At 35.4% G+C, this 14,630-nt stretch overlaps 1 long non-coding RNA gene across 4 annotated transcripts; it reads right to left on the minus strand.

Annotated features, from left to right (window-relative positions):
* Positions 1-1,703: 1,703 nt before the first annotated feature.
* Positions 1,704-8,135, minus strand: LOC132626755 (uncharacterized). Of its 4 annotated transcripts, none has more exons than XR_009577606.1 (3): positions 6,707-8,135; positions 5,465-6,180; positions 1,704-2,142 (listed from the first exon to the last, which is right to left on the minus strand). It is a non-coding gene; the product is annotated as an uncharacterized LOC132626755 (long non-coding RNA). The 4 variants fall into 4 exon arrangements; XR_009577604.1 differs by lacking the exon at positions 6,707-8,135 and having other exon boundaries at positions 5,465-5,912; positions 6,114-6,535; XR_009577605.1 differs by lacking the exon at positions 6,707-8,135 and having other exon boundaries at positions 5,465-5,578; positions 5,778-6,529.
* Between the last annotated feature and the right edge of the window lie 6,495 nt (positions 8,136-14,630).

Consider the following 14,630-nt stretch of genomic DNA (forward strand, 5'->3'; position numbering starts at 1 on the left):
TCACTTGTACATTGTTGTTATTCACTCTCTTCAATGTTGTTTGTCTGTTTTTTTCATCTCTCTTCAGTTTCCATATCCAGAAATAATAAGTTCAAGCTTTTCATACTAATTTTTGTATATTTCTATGCGTATTCAAAGTTTGTTGTGTTGTTAACTTTCAACTTTGATGATATCAATTTTGATTTCGAGTTCGCCGGAAATGGAGTACTTGATAGATCGGAAAACCTAGTTGATTTTGCTACAGAAATTTCTAAAACATTGAAACTTGAGGGTATTTTCGTATTTCTCACAATATCCAAAGATAGTTACAGTCTCAATTCATTACTTCTATTGACATCATCGTAAACGCTCGGTCCCGTGGAGGCGGTAGCGGTGGTTCTGAGTGTATTTGAGTAAATATAGTGTATTTTAAAAGGATTTGAATGTATTTCATTTATTTGAGTGTAAATACCTTCAAAATACAGTCGAATGAAAGGATTTCTGAGTGTTAATACAGTCAAATATATTTAAAATGATTATTCTTCATTATGCCTCTAAAATTTTGTTGAAATACAATCAAATATTGTATTTTGGGGGGCAAACTAGATATATTTGACTATATGTGTTGGTTAAATGATCTATGTACATATGCTTGTATGCAATTTTTGAGTGTAAATACATTCAAACACAGTCGAATACATTCAACTGATGCGACGTCAGACGACGACTTTACTGATTCGAACTCGAATGCATTTAAATACAGCCAAAACAAAAGGATTATCAGTATATAAATACAATGAAATACATAAGTCCTTCGTGTATTTAAAGGATTTACTTCACTCTGTTTTTATGATACATGTATTTCGCTGTATTTAAAAACACGAAAAATACAGCCGAAACTCCTTCGTGTATTTAAAGGATTTACTCCACTCTGATTTTATGATACATGTATTTCGTTGTATTTAAAAACACGGAAATATAATCGAAACCACATAAAAGGTAGTTACGGTTTGTAAATTGCAAACTTATAGCTATATATTGGTAGGAGCTTATAAAAGGTAGTTGTTTATGTAAGTTAACCTAAATAAAACCTATCCTTTTAAAAAAAGACAGATATCTTTCCACAAAGAAATAAGAAAATATTGGTAAAGAAAAAGAAAAAAGTGGTGAATTCACAAGGAAATCTTCATACGACCTTGAAACAATCTTTTGTCACAAATTCATTAAATCCTAATTAGTATAAATTCTTAAAATTTGTATCAACTACTGGTGCCATTATTATCGGATAAACAGGTGGAATAATCCAGTACCAAGTGTAAAACATTAGCTCTATCTTAATTTATATGGAGGTTGACTAGCCTTCCATTGGTATCAATGTTCTGTTCTATCGGATGACCTAAAGATGTACAAATATTATATAGTAGAAAGCTAGGGCTTGATTGGACCACGCTACAGCTCCCCAACCATGCCTTTAACTCTTTTTTATTTAATTAACGAGTAATTTTGTTTAGAGAAAAACTGTTTTTGGATCTAAACCATAATTCGTACCAAACATGACATGTACGTATCGATATCCTTATTCCTGACTGTATTACTATTCATGTAGTTTAACATTTCGTAGAAGGTTACTGTGGGTTAGTAATTTTAACTAGAAAGTCAAAAAGTTGGCCGAAGATGGATTGATAATTGATCGACTCTTTAGTATATGGAGTTTGTAGTACCTTTGTAAGGGGAATACTTCTTTATTTAGGATCTGCACAATATCATCCCAAACTGTAATACATCTAGCTAAAAGCTAAAACACTATACCACTCTGGAAAATAGTAAACATCATTATCTCAAATTACCATTGCCAATGGTAAACCACTTAAGTATATATCCAAAATTACAACTTTCACATCAATGCAATGACAAAATCTGGAAGCCATGAGTTATTAATGTGGGAAGTAGATACCATAACCCAAAAACTTTTTTGTATATCATTGTGCATAGTAGATACTTTTATCGATAATATGTGCAGAACACCTAAATACATTGTATCTTCAAGCACACATAACAAGTACATCCAAATTCATCATTCCCACCGAGCATGAGTTATAGTCCCAAGCTTAGTAGTTAGCCTCTTTCATTCCAAACCACACTATATGGAGACGTCTGAGGTACCTTCAAGAAGTAGGTGAACACCAATCAACTAAAGAAACTGAAATTAAGAGGAGTGCAAAAATAGATATTAGCGGGTCACAAAGTATGAGTTAGAGCTGTTTCACCTAGTGCACAAATATTCCCTCATTTCATGGGAGAATTTAACATATGGATAACCTTTTTGTCTCAATTTCAACGCTTTAAATCACTAATGGAGACAATGAAGAGATTCCCTCCTGCTATGGCCACAACACATGGAGTTTATGAGAACTAAAGGGATAACAAAGTCATTAAGGCTAAGCACCAGGTCACTGTCTCTGGTTCATGAACAATACTTTCTCAAGTGGCATTAGTTAGGAGATCATGGGAAAACTTAACCTACCTAACAGAATTCTTCAAGTAATGGTATAATTAATTAAAGGAAAAAAATGAATAAAATCACAATGTAGTATTTGCTCAAACAGAACCAAGGGTAACTAAAAAGAAACTTAGTACTGCCAACTTGTATAGAGACATAACTGGTGTTGACATACTATCAAAAGCTCCCGAGCATCAAAATATGCTGGTGTTTAGGGAGTGTTCGGTATGGAGGAAAATGTTTTCCACGGAAAATGGTTTTCTGCAAAATGTGTTCTTGGAAAATAAGTGAATTTCAACTTATTTTCCCATGTTCTGCTGGGTAGAGGAAAATAAGTGAATTTCTTACTTATTTTCTCATGTTCGGCTGGTTGTAGAAAATATTTTTTCGAAAATACCCACCCAAGCCCCACCAACTCCACCACCCCATACCACACCAACCCGCACACCCACCCCATGCTCACCACCCACCCCAGGCACCCACCATCCACCACCCACCTCGCCCACTCCCCAGCCAAATCTCACCCCCACCCAACCCACACCCTCGAACGCACTTCACCTTTACCCACCCATACCCTACACCACCACCCACCCCAACCCCACCCCAACCCCACCCCAACCCCACCCCACCCCACCCCACTGCTCAATCCAACCCTCCCACCCACCTACCCCCTCCCAAATTTCTATTTCATATATTTTTACTGCTGTAAATTTTTTATAAAAAATGAGAAATTTTTCTTACTCACCTCACCCCATCGCCACCCACCGCCACCCCCCCCCCCCCAACTACAACCTACCACTCACCCCACACCAAATTTAACCACGCAAACTTTCCATTTTTATAATTATTTTATAAAGGTAAAATTAAATATGAAGTAGAAAATTCGGGAGGGGGTGCGGGGATAGGTGTAGAAAATAAAAAAAGAAAACTTTACATAAATTTTATTAATTTCTTTTAGAGGGGGTGGTGGGGTGTTGGATCGGGGAGGGGGGTGTCGTAGAAAACCAAAAAAAAAAAAAAAACTTTTCAAAACTTAAAAAAAAAAAAAAAAAAAACAAAAGGAAGGGCTAGTGGGGTATTGGAGGTGTGGGATGTCGTAGAAGACCAAAAAAAAAACTTTTCAAAACTCTTTTTTTTTTAAATATTAATAATAATAATTTTGTTGGAGGGGGTGGGGGTCCCATGGGGGGGGGGGGGGGGAAGGGGGATGGGGTAGTGTAGAAAATCCAAGAAAAAAATTTTAAAACTTTAAAAACATAATTTTGGAGGGGGTGGTGTGTGGGGTTGTGGGAGTGGTTCGGATTTGGTGGTTGGGGTGTGGGTTGCGTGGTGCTAGGGTGGTTGGTGAAATGGCACTTGTGGATTTATTTTCCCTACTTTGATTAGGGAATTCATTTTCCGTTTTTTCATGGAACTTGTTTTCCAAAACTTTTGACCAAACGAACATGAGAAAATTAAAAATATTTTCCTACATACCCAACACACCCTTAATCTTGCAATATTTGTTAGTATTAGGTTTATCATTAATTTTCAGATACCCCTTTCTCAGATCTCTACTGACCACCCTCTTATTCTATACTACAATTTTCAAAAATTGTCGGTTCAACATTTTCAATGGAATCTCCATATTATTATTTCTTACTTCTTCCACTATATCCATCTTTTTATAACACCATAATACTACACTATAAAAAAAATTAGTAATCTAAAACGTTGCACTTAGATCCTCATTTTTTCTGGATGAAAGCGCATGTTACAGTAAGTCAAATCACATTAAATGAGTGGAAAGCAAGAGTTTTGAACCAAAAGAAGAAGTTGAAATGAGTAGAACACATATGACAGAAGGACGGAGAAAAATTATACTCCCTCCGTCCCATTTTAAGTGTCTTACTTTTCTTTTTAGTCTGTCTAAAAAAGAATGCCTTTTTCTATACTTAGTAAGTTGACATTTCAACCATCGTACGTGGCAATTTTAAAACCACAAGATTCAAAATACTTTTTGCTACTTTATCCATTTTTAATTTAAAACCACAAGATTCAAAAGTTTTACTCTATTTCTCACACTTCGTGTCAAGTCAAACTAAGACACTTAAATTGGGACGGAGGGAGTACGATGATGTCGGTCATCAAAAAGATGAAACTCCAACATTATGTGAGGAAGGGATTTGCATATTAATCACAAGCTAGCTATTTAAAAAGGACGTATTCAAACTATAAAAGAAACTGACTTCTTTTGGCAAGAGTCAAATTATCATTTGTAATCCTACTTATTAATCATATGAGGAGAAGTCCAACCTATAAGACACATAGCTTCATAAATCGCTCTTGAATTTCACACTGAATTTTCTAGCCAAATATTAGAATTACCGTTGAATGAACTTCCCTGCTATTTCCATATTTCATGTTTGTAAGTTCTTAAATATGACTCAATGTTGTGCATCTTACAAGAAAGCTCTACTCTAAGTCCTCTGTGATTAGTTACTCAAACTTTTCACAATGGATAACGAAAACTTGTTATCATAAACAAAGTTCAACACTTACTCACAGCAATTGTCCATTTTTTTTTTCTAGGTATCATCATAAGAACTAAGCTTGACGTGTATCATAACCAGTCCACAGGCAAACTAAGAAAATAGTAAACGCAACAAACACATTCAATAAAATGGACCAATAATCCCGTAATACCAGCACACTTCAATTGAACCCAAAACAACTAAAGGAGACAAAATTTGACATTAATTATCATTCTAAAAATCTAGAATTGTAGTATAATTTTATAAACACCCAATGCAGTTCTCCACACCTAGAACCATAAAAGAATCAATGCCACGTTATTTGTCTCTAGAATTTCTTATATATGCTTTTAGGGGGTTGGGGTTCCAAACTAAAGAGAAAAACATTGGGAACTTCATCGATATATTTTCAACAATAATGTCCGATTGAAGAATCTAATGTACTTTATATATAAACATGTTGGTAGAAAACCTGTAAAAAAACACGTGGACTCGAAGAGATTAGCTACTCAGCCACGTCCTTTTCAATTCCCCTACTCTTCCTCCTTCAGATCCTATAATGCTCTTCACTTCCATTGTACTATGCCTTTTTATTCCACGCGAAAGCAATTTTATATGCATTCAGACATATAATCAAACATGTTAGATGAATATGTAGTAGTTAGAATCATTTATATGACTCGTATATATTACCAAAGTACTCAGAAGAAAGCAAAATAGAAAAGAGAGAAGAAGAATCTCACTATTTTAGATTTATCTTCTTCTGTAGGTGAGAAGAAAATTACCAATCAAATAAAAAGAATGCATATTCTCATAGGGCAATTACTCGATCACGCCTTATGGAACTCAAGAATCAACTGAGGAATTTTTCTCACTCAACTCTTGAAGCAAACGGTAGCAAAGATAAACTGATTCTCTAACTGGAAGATGAATGGGAAGTTGTCACAAATCAGAGCATGCAGGTCCTAATAGGTAACAAACTCGGGAAAAGAAAATCCATGAATATGTAAGAAGAAGATACAACATATCAGAAAAAAAAAAACTCAAATTGATACCCAAAATTCATAAAATAAAAAAGGAAGCGTTTTTATGGCAGTAAGGAACGATTTATATCCAGTTACCTCAAAAGTAATACAATCCGTTTTTATACTGAAAGAAGCGCCATTTTTTCCCACTCAGCAGCACTCACTGAAAGAGCAAAAACAGAAGCAGAAGAATGGTGAGAAACTCGAAACAGAGATGATACTTGAAAGAGTGAAGAACAGAGAAACAAATAAGCAGACATGCTCTGAAAACTGAGCAGTAGAACTTAAATTCAGAGGAAGGGTTTGTGATATCTGTCTCTACAGTGAAATACACGCGGTACGCTAACATAAAGTGCTATATACACATGTCCTTATGTAAGCATATGAGGACACAATGGGAATTGTATAAAAGACCAAGGGCCCAAAAGTAATACAAAATTAAAAAGTTTACTCAATAAAGCATACGGTACAATAATTGGAGCATGTGTTCGTCCATCATGTCTCACTTATAATATAGACTAGATCGTATGGCGTATGCCTAACATTATTGTTTATGTTATCAGTGTAATTACAAAATTACTTAAAAGTCCTAACATGAAGAAAATACTTCTACTTGTTTCAAGCTTATAACACTCAATAATATCTACATGCATTGATGAACAAAGTTTTACAAGATTATGGAATAGTACATTCTTCATCCACAATGAGAGAACCCATTTACATAATGGACAAAAGAAGACGATCCCTTTTGAAATGTGACCACTCTATAAACCTTTGTTGTCATAAGTCCTTTTTTTCAATTTGACAAAATATTTGAACCTGCATTACAAAAGATAGCCAAAGGTTGAAATTTGCAGTTATCCACAAAATTTAAAGGAAGAATTTCGTAAAAGGTAAGAAATAAGGAAGACACAATGGTGAAGCAGGAACTTGGTATGAAACTGTTTTTCTAAAATTTACGCAACTACACAGAAATCGTAGCAAATTTTAAATTTTGATTCACAAGATTGAATTGTCAATGTAAACCCAATGCTTCTAAATTCAAGCTTCCCTTTGGTTATTTCCGTCTTCTTTAGTTTATTAAAGTCTTAAAATCCCATCTATATGATGAAGTAACATTTTTTTCAGTACACCAAAATCTCTCCAACAAAGAAAAAAGTAGTGGTACTGATCATGAAGTAAGCTTGAAACACAGAAATAGGAAAACAAAATGCAAATGCTAAGTTTCAGCTTAATTAGCAGCCTCTGTGTCATCACAAACTTCAGTAATCATGGGCTAAAAGAAATAAAGTAGAATCATCATGCTTGAAGTCACAACAAACAAAAGAGCTATTTTCATAAATTTATGTGTAAGATAAGGAAATAGTACAAAAGAAACATCATTATAATTTGCCTAATTACGGATAAAGACGTGTATTCTGATTTCATACTCTCCCTCTCTCTCTCTCACACACTCTAATAGTATCAAATAATGCAGAACACCTAGAAACTCTTCGTTAAAAAGAGGTCTGAACAGTGAGATATTCACCAAACCTTTTTTTTTTCATAGAATGAAATATCCACCATATTTAACCATTAAAAGGCTACAATCACAGGTTTTTTCTTTCTAAGAAGAAATCACTATTGTAATCAATATAGCACCACCAAGACATAGCTATTCCTCTCATCAAAAGTTCATGCCAGCTAAGAGGAAGCGAGAAAAGAGGCATAAAGCCAGATGAAGACTGCTCATGTATCATAAAAATTAGTCAATAGAAGCATGAACATAAAAAACCTTCATAGGTTCAAAATAGAGGCTAAGGTAAAGTATGGATGATGGTGAACTTTACTTACTTTGGAAGACTTCATGTCAACTGGAAGCAAGAGCTATATTGCACACTTCAAAGATTGCAACAACGTGATTTTTCATATATATCTTATATGGGAGCCTTAGCGCTTGAACTCCAACATTAAAGTGAACTTGCTCATTCCAATCACAAATAAGAAAAACTCACTCATAAGATAGTATAAACACTACATACAAATCAAGAAAGCAATTTATCTCTAAGTTGTCTTTTTCTAATCACTATACCTAAGCAAATATAGAGAAAAGAGTCTAGAACTTGTGCAAAACATAAACTAATATGCATAAAAGGTTTAAATTAAAAAAGGATACACAAAATGAATTACACAAACAAAGTTGAGCATAGAAAGTACTTTTCACTTAATAAACTATCATAGCATTCCCAATTTACCATTTTGTCACGACCCAACCCGCCGTGACTGGCACCCACACTAACTCCTAGTGGGCGAACCAATACGTCTAACTATCTACTCATTCAAGTCCATTTTTTATTTAACCAATTCATAATAATTAAACACAATATAAACCAATAAATAGTCATCCTATAAAATAATAACGTAAATGCGAAGGTCCTAACTATTACAATCCCAAAATCTGAAAGTCACCGTATAAGGACTATAATCCAAAACATGTCTTTTTTTTTCTTCAAAGCAACCAGCATGAGACTGGTTGTGTTTTATTCATAAGAAAAATCTGTACAGAAGCAAAAAAAAAAAAAAAAAAAAACCAAGAAAGTGACAAAGGCCAAAAGTGCCTCACAATAGACTAGAAACATTAATCTAAACACTAATATTGACTTAATTACTGCTGCTAATCCAGTCTTGGTCTGATGCCATTACAAATCACCTCAAAGCTCTCACCAGGTGTGTCACGACCCAACCCCGTGGGCCATGACTAGTGCCCGACCTGGACACTCGTATGCGTACCAGTTGGATATAATCAAACTGAATCTAAGAACAATAAGGAAACTTGCAAAAGAACTCCAAGGTTCATAACGTCGTCATGTATATATATCCAGATAAACTGTCTCCTGAGGAGTCACAACTAATCAAATCATAAAATGATACGCAAGCCGACAAGGCTGCCACTACATATCAATATCATACGCAAGCCGACAAGGCTGCCACTACATATCAATATCCATAGCACATCGTATAGACACAGCTGAACAAACTTATACACAACCCACACATATGTCTACAGACCTCTAAGAGTATCGATGGTGAAATATGACGGGACAGGGCCCCGTCGTACCCCTGGATAAACATATATATATACATCATAAGATCTGTACCAAAAGTCTAAACTCCGGAAAAACGGAGCTCTCCAAGACAGTTGAATAGGAGTCCTATGCTGAAGAGTCACCAAACCGACTATCTGTACCTGCGGGCATTAAACGCAGCCCCACGAAGAAAGGGGGTCAGTACGGACTATGTACTGAGTATATAAAGCATGAAATACAGTAAAGAGGATCATAACTGAAATAGGGAGTACAGGAGACAAGTATAACATCCAGAATACCAAAACGCTTGCCTTTTGAAACATAAATCATGCATGTCAATATCATATATCATACCCGGCCCATTATGAGACTCGGTGAATAAAGTCATCATATACTATCCTGGCCGCCATCATCATATCATCATATTATATATATATACCGTACCCGGCCCTCTAGTGAGGGACTCGGTGAACAATGCAGTGAAACTGTGCACGATAACATACCCGGCCCGGGACTCGGTGAAAGACATATTGAGGCATGCACAAGCAGAGTAGTGAGCAACCATATGCAAATTAAATTATATCTGAGACTCAATGGAATAATCAAAATGAACCATCATTTGAAAATCAAGACAATAGTCATATCAAGTATCTTTCGAGTGTCACTAGGGAACATATCAAATAGAACCTCAGAAATCATAGATACGCATCAAAGCATAATAAAGTAAGTTCTGGGAATCAAGAACATTAGCCATCCTAGTGGCTCTAAGAATAGGAATATCTTTGGAACCATATACGCATTGTATGTTCGTTCCATAAAGATCATGCCAAAAAGAAAGAAAGGATAACTTTACATACCTGTAAAAGGTTAATCGTAATCAAGTTCGCTTCGTCGCCCCTTTAGCCTATTTAATATGAAAGTAACGCTATCGTTAGTAAACTATACTTCCTAGCTTATAAATCTGTAACCAATCACTTATAGGACTCATTCTTTAATTCATACTTTCTTGATTAGGATTTTCATTAGTTAAGAACTTAACGGAGATCGGGCAACATTTCCCCTATATACTCGCCTAACCCGAACTTCCAATTAACCTCCTGTTATCACAGCAATACCAACAATGACAGTACTAGAGATATGCATATAGAGCCCTTACAATTCAGCCCATAAACAACTCAAACAATCCAACAACCCTTCTTAATCCTTTTCCAATTCAAATCATTAGCGTTTTAAGATTATACACCAAACAAACAAACATACGTTTTGTATACGATACTTTATACACTTCTTTCTTCCAAATTTAGAATCCACATCAACGACAACACGACCACAACACGAACAACAACATATGAACATAAATCATACTTTTAATCCTTTCAACTCAACAATTCCATACAACAACTATAACTCCTAATATCAACGATTTCATGCAATTTCTTACTTCCAATTTCATCCAATTCAATTTTAATCCTTCCATTACAACACCATTAATACAATTATACCACAAAATAAGAAAATCTTACCTTAATTTACTCGGAGGAATTTCTACACTTATTTGCTCCAATTTCACTATTTCTTCTTTCTCAATTCAATATCCAATGTTGCTATCACCTCCTTGAACTTGCAAATCACTTGGAACTTGATCAAAACAAGAGATAATTTTTTTTTTCCATTCAACCATGGCTGGCCGAGAGCAGCCATGGAAATGTTCTCTCAATCTCTTTTTTTTTTTTTTTTTTTGCTTCAATTTTGTGAAATGAAAATGATGACTTTACTTAGTCATCAAACTTGGCTTATATATGGTGCCCCTTTCTTGGACACGTGTTACCCCCCCCCCCCCCCCCTATGACTCACCAATTTGTTGCTTTTTATTTTTTATTTTTTATTTTTAATTAAAAACGGGTGGGGCCCACAAGTTATAATTAACTTAATTAATTTTAGTTAATCACTAATCCCTACTTAATAATCTAATCATAGTTAATTAGTCCCTAATTTTCAATAATATTTTTATACTAATTGAAATTTATAAACAAATCGTGTACTAATTAAATTTGAGAATTAAAAATTCCTATTTCATATCCAAAAATAATCTCGTCCTTAACTTATGTCGATTAGCTCATGAATAATTCGACGTATAAAAATACGGGATATAACATCCTTCCCCCCTTTAGAACATTCGTCCTCGAATGTTAAACTAGTCCTGGGCTCCCAATATTTCCTTAAATGTTCTCTTACTGAATTATACTCCTCACATGCCTCTTTCATTGGCCGATTTCCTTCAATCTGTTGTAATGTATTTCAGATTTCTACGTAACCATTCCTGCAATACTTCCTTTTTCTGTTGCTTCTCGAGGTAATAATTCCACGTCATTGTCTTTACTCTCCTCTTTATTTCGCAGTCGGTTGTCAGTTGTATTGCGAGCTCTTCTGGTGAAATATTACTGTCTCTCTTGTCTGCATACCGTCACTGATTGATTCATACTTGTATTCATGGTGCACATAGTTATAACTCGACTCTTTCCTTTTCTATAGTTACTCCCTTAAGATGATGCATCGTTCACTTCACTTTACCTTCTAATCTTTAAATAAGATCTTGTAACGTACAGACATCCCTTATCGATTTGTTAGACTTTACAATTCTTAGAGTATTTCATACCTCCGGTAACTTGTAGACCCTTCACAGACTCTACGGATAAACGACCTTTTCCAGGGTGTAATATTATTTTACTCCAATAACCTTGCTTTGTCCTACTGTTACAGTCCGTATTCTGGAACCTTCCGCATCATGTGTCACTTTTCGACTTTTCTTTCTTTCTTTTTTTTTAAAAGATTTTAACTGTCACTTTGCTTCTGGCTCTTGATCTCAATCTTTAGAGTTGGCTATCAAGTAACGCTGGAGCTTCCTCTTATAATAACTCTACGTAGTCGCTCTGTGATCTGACTATCATTAACTGGCATAATTCTGAAAGAATTTCTCTTGAGCCATCTAGTAACCAGTAACCCGCTTGTTCTGATCGTCTCGGTTAAACCATTTCGTAATTTCCTTTAACCTAACTTGCAATACTTTTAGGCATATTATCTCGTGTCATTCCTTTGTCTTTAATCAAAACGCTTGTCTTGTGTCTTTACTCAAATTTTTCTCTTAGTTTTTCTGTCACAAATTATATTGCAATTTTTACATGAATATACGAAGGCGTTCAAATCAACCCGAGAAATGCCTTAGCGTCGTATCACTAGTCTTTATGCAGACCTTGCATTCTTCTCGTATATCTTTCAATTGATATCGGGGCTCAACTATGGCTTTTTCCCTTAGTACTAATCCCATCTCGGTACTTTGGTTAAAACCATCTTACACCTTTCCTTAATGTATCCAAAATATTGCAACCGCATTATTATTACTGAATCCTTACTTTTCCTATCAAATACTCACTCGGTCTCATCCTTAGCATGCAATTATTCATAGGTTGCATAGCTATTCTGGTACCATTTGTATAAAAATAGATCCAATCTTAGTCACAGTCTTTCCTTCCTTCTCCTGGTTCATTCTACTTTACATAACTCATCCATACTAAAACTCGCTCGTAGCCTATCTTGTCATACTCCTTTCCCTTGATTCACCCTTTTGATTTTTCTCATATCCTATTATAGGAATTTTTCTGTCTTCTCTCCTTTGCTACTTATAAGTTACAGTATCATTAGAAAACAACCTTGTTGCCAACGTCTTAACCTCTAATCCGGTATAGCGTTGCTATCCTTTATAATATCTCTTAAGTTACTCGTTTCCATTCTGTTGTTGTACTTTTTCTTTTTATAAGCACCCACTTTGTAATGCCATATCATTTAAGATCTTTATCGACGTTTCTCCGCACCATCTCAAATACCATCTTGTCTTCTATCCATCCATTGCTGGCTATCAGAGCTTATTAACTTGTTTCAGCAAGGGTTCTCACTTGAAGTTTGAGTATCCATATCAAATATGTTGTAGTGTCAATTGTTTCCATCTATACTTATTTTGCTTTCATCCGCTTCCCCCCTTTGGGGTTGTACTTATCATTATCTGTTTATATTTCGCTCTATGTCCCTATTTCCAATCTCAAATTTACCTGATCCCTTTTTTTTTTAACTCACTTGGTATACTGTACAATATCTATGCCTTTTCTTTATAATCTATAACTTTGATTATCCACGCACGAAACCTTGACAAATCGTGAAGCGATGAGAACCTTTCCATATGTAGTATAAAATCTTGTATGATAATTCATACTCGAGTAATACAATCAATGTAGCAACTCATCCAAGGTCATATTCCACTAAATCCAATCGATAATTAATAAGTGCTTGTAGTCATTCCAAATTCTCAATTAAGTAGCACTTATATTCTGATGATAAGTGTTCAAAGCTCTCTTGTAACATTATCTTTATCCCAACCTGTATCATATGTTTCCTTTAATAGAATTGCGATACATTATTTGTTCCTCAACCTACAGTCCCTGCCCTTTAAGGATTTCACAGGTGAAGTCGTATACGCGCAGTACTCCTTTATGTCTTATGCTCTTCTACCCTTGTTGCGTACCCAACACTGACTTCTAACTTACTCAAAATCATATCAAGTTCGTCTTAATAGTGGTCTTATCTTATCACCTTGTCTTAGCACTGCACCTTTAAGTTCGTAGCTATATATTCCCCTTTTATTTTATACTCGTGCTCAATTAATTTTGCCTATCTAGGGTGCTTCCTTTAGTATTCCCTTACCATTTCTCCAGTCTATGTCCATCTTTCATTCTGTACACGAGGAATCTCATGCTACCTCTGTACCCTTCGGAAAATACTACTTCTGTGTAATCCCTTTCAATCTTTAGCTGCAGGTTTCAATCATACCTGCAACATTCACACTATATCTAACATATATTCCACTTACCGTTACTGATTCCTTTAAATTCTTCTGTGCGCACCTTATAACTGAACTTATCAACAACATATATACACTCAATCCATTTTCTTACTATACTAACAATGACTTACCTTGACGATGGCCTGTTTGTCATTCTGTATATACAAATTCTCATTATAAAACCTTGATATCCCACTTTCACCTGTATGCATAACTACCTTCCATCCTAAATTTCAAAATTCCCATGGTGACGGGAACACCTTGGTCGCTGTCACTTATAAATACTTGGTCGTCGGCCCCTTTGATTTCCGCTCGCCACTATTAGGTAATAATCTATAGCAAATGCACGTACATAGGAAATTTCAAATAAGTCTCATATACCTGTAGTCGATCGGTCTCTAGTCTGATCTGGTGATCTATAAGGTGAAGTGTGTTCCTCGTCATCATCTGCCCGCCATCTACTCGTCTGGCCTTCATCGTCTTCCTCATCTGAGTCCGAGGAATATAGATAACCGGGAAACACCTGGTTTACCGAGGACCAGGATAAGGGGCTGGAGTAAGCTGTAACACTTACCGGGGTAGCCGGTCAAATGTGGTGCTCTGCCATAAGAGCAACTGGTACGGCCTCGGGGACTGCCTCCCTAGATATCAAAAACT

This window comes from Lycium barbarum, chromosome 2 (genome assembly GCF_019175385.1).
Source record: "Lycium barbarum isolate Lr01 chromosome 2, ASM1917538v2, whole genome shotgun sequence".
Classification (NCBI taxonomy): domain Eukaryota; kingdom Viridiplantae; phylum Streptophyta; class Magnoliopsida; order Solanales; family Solanaceae; genus Lycium; species Lycium barbarum.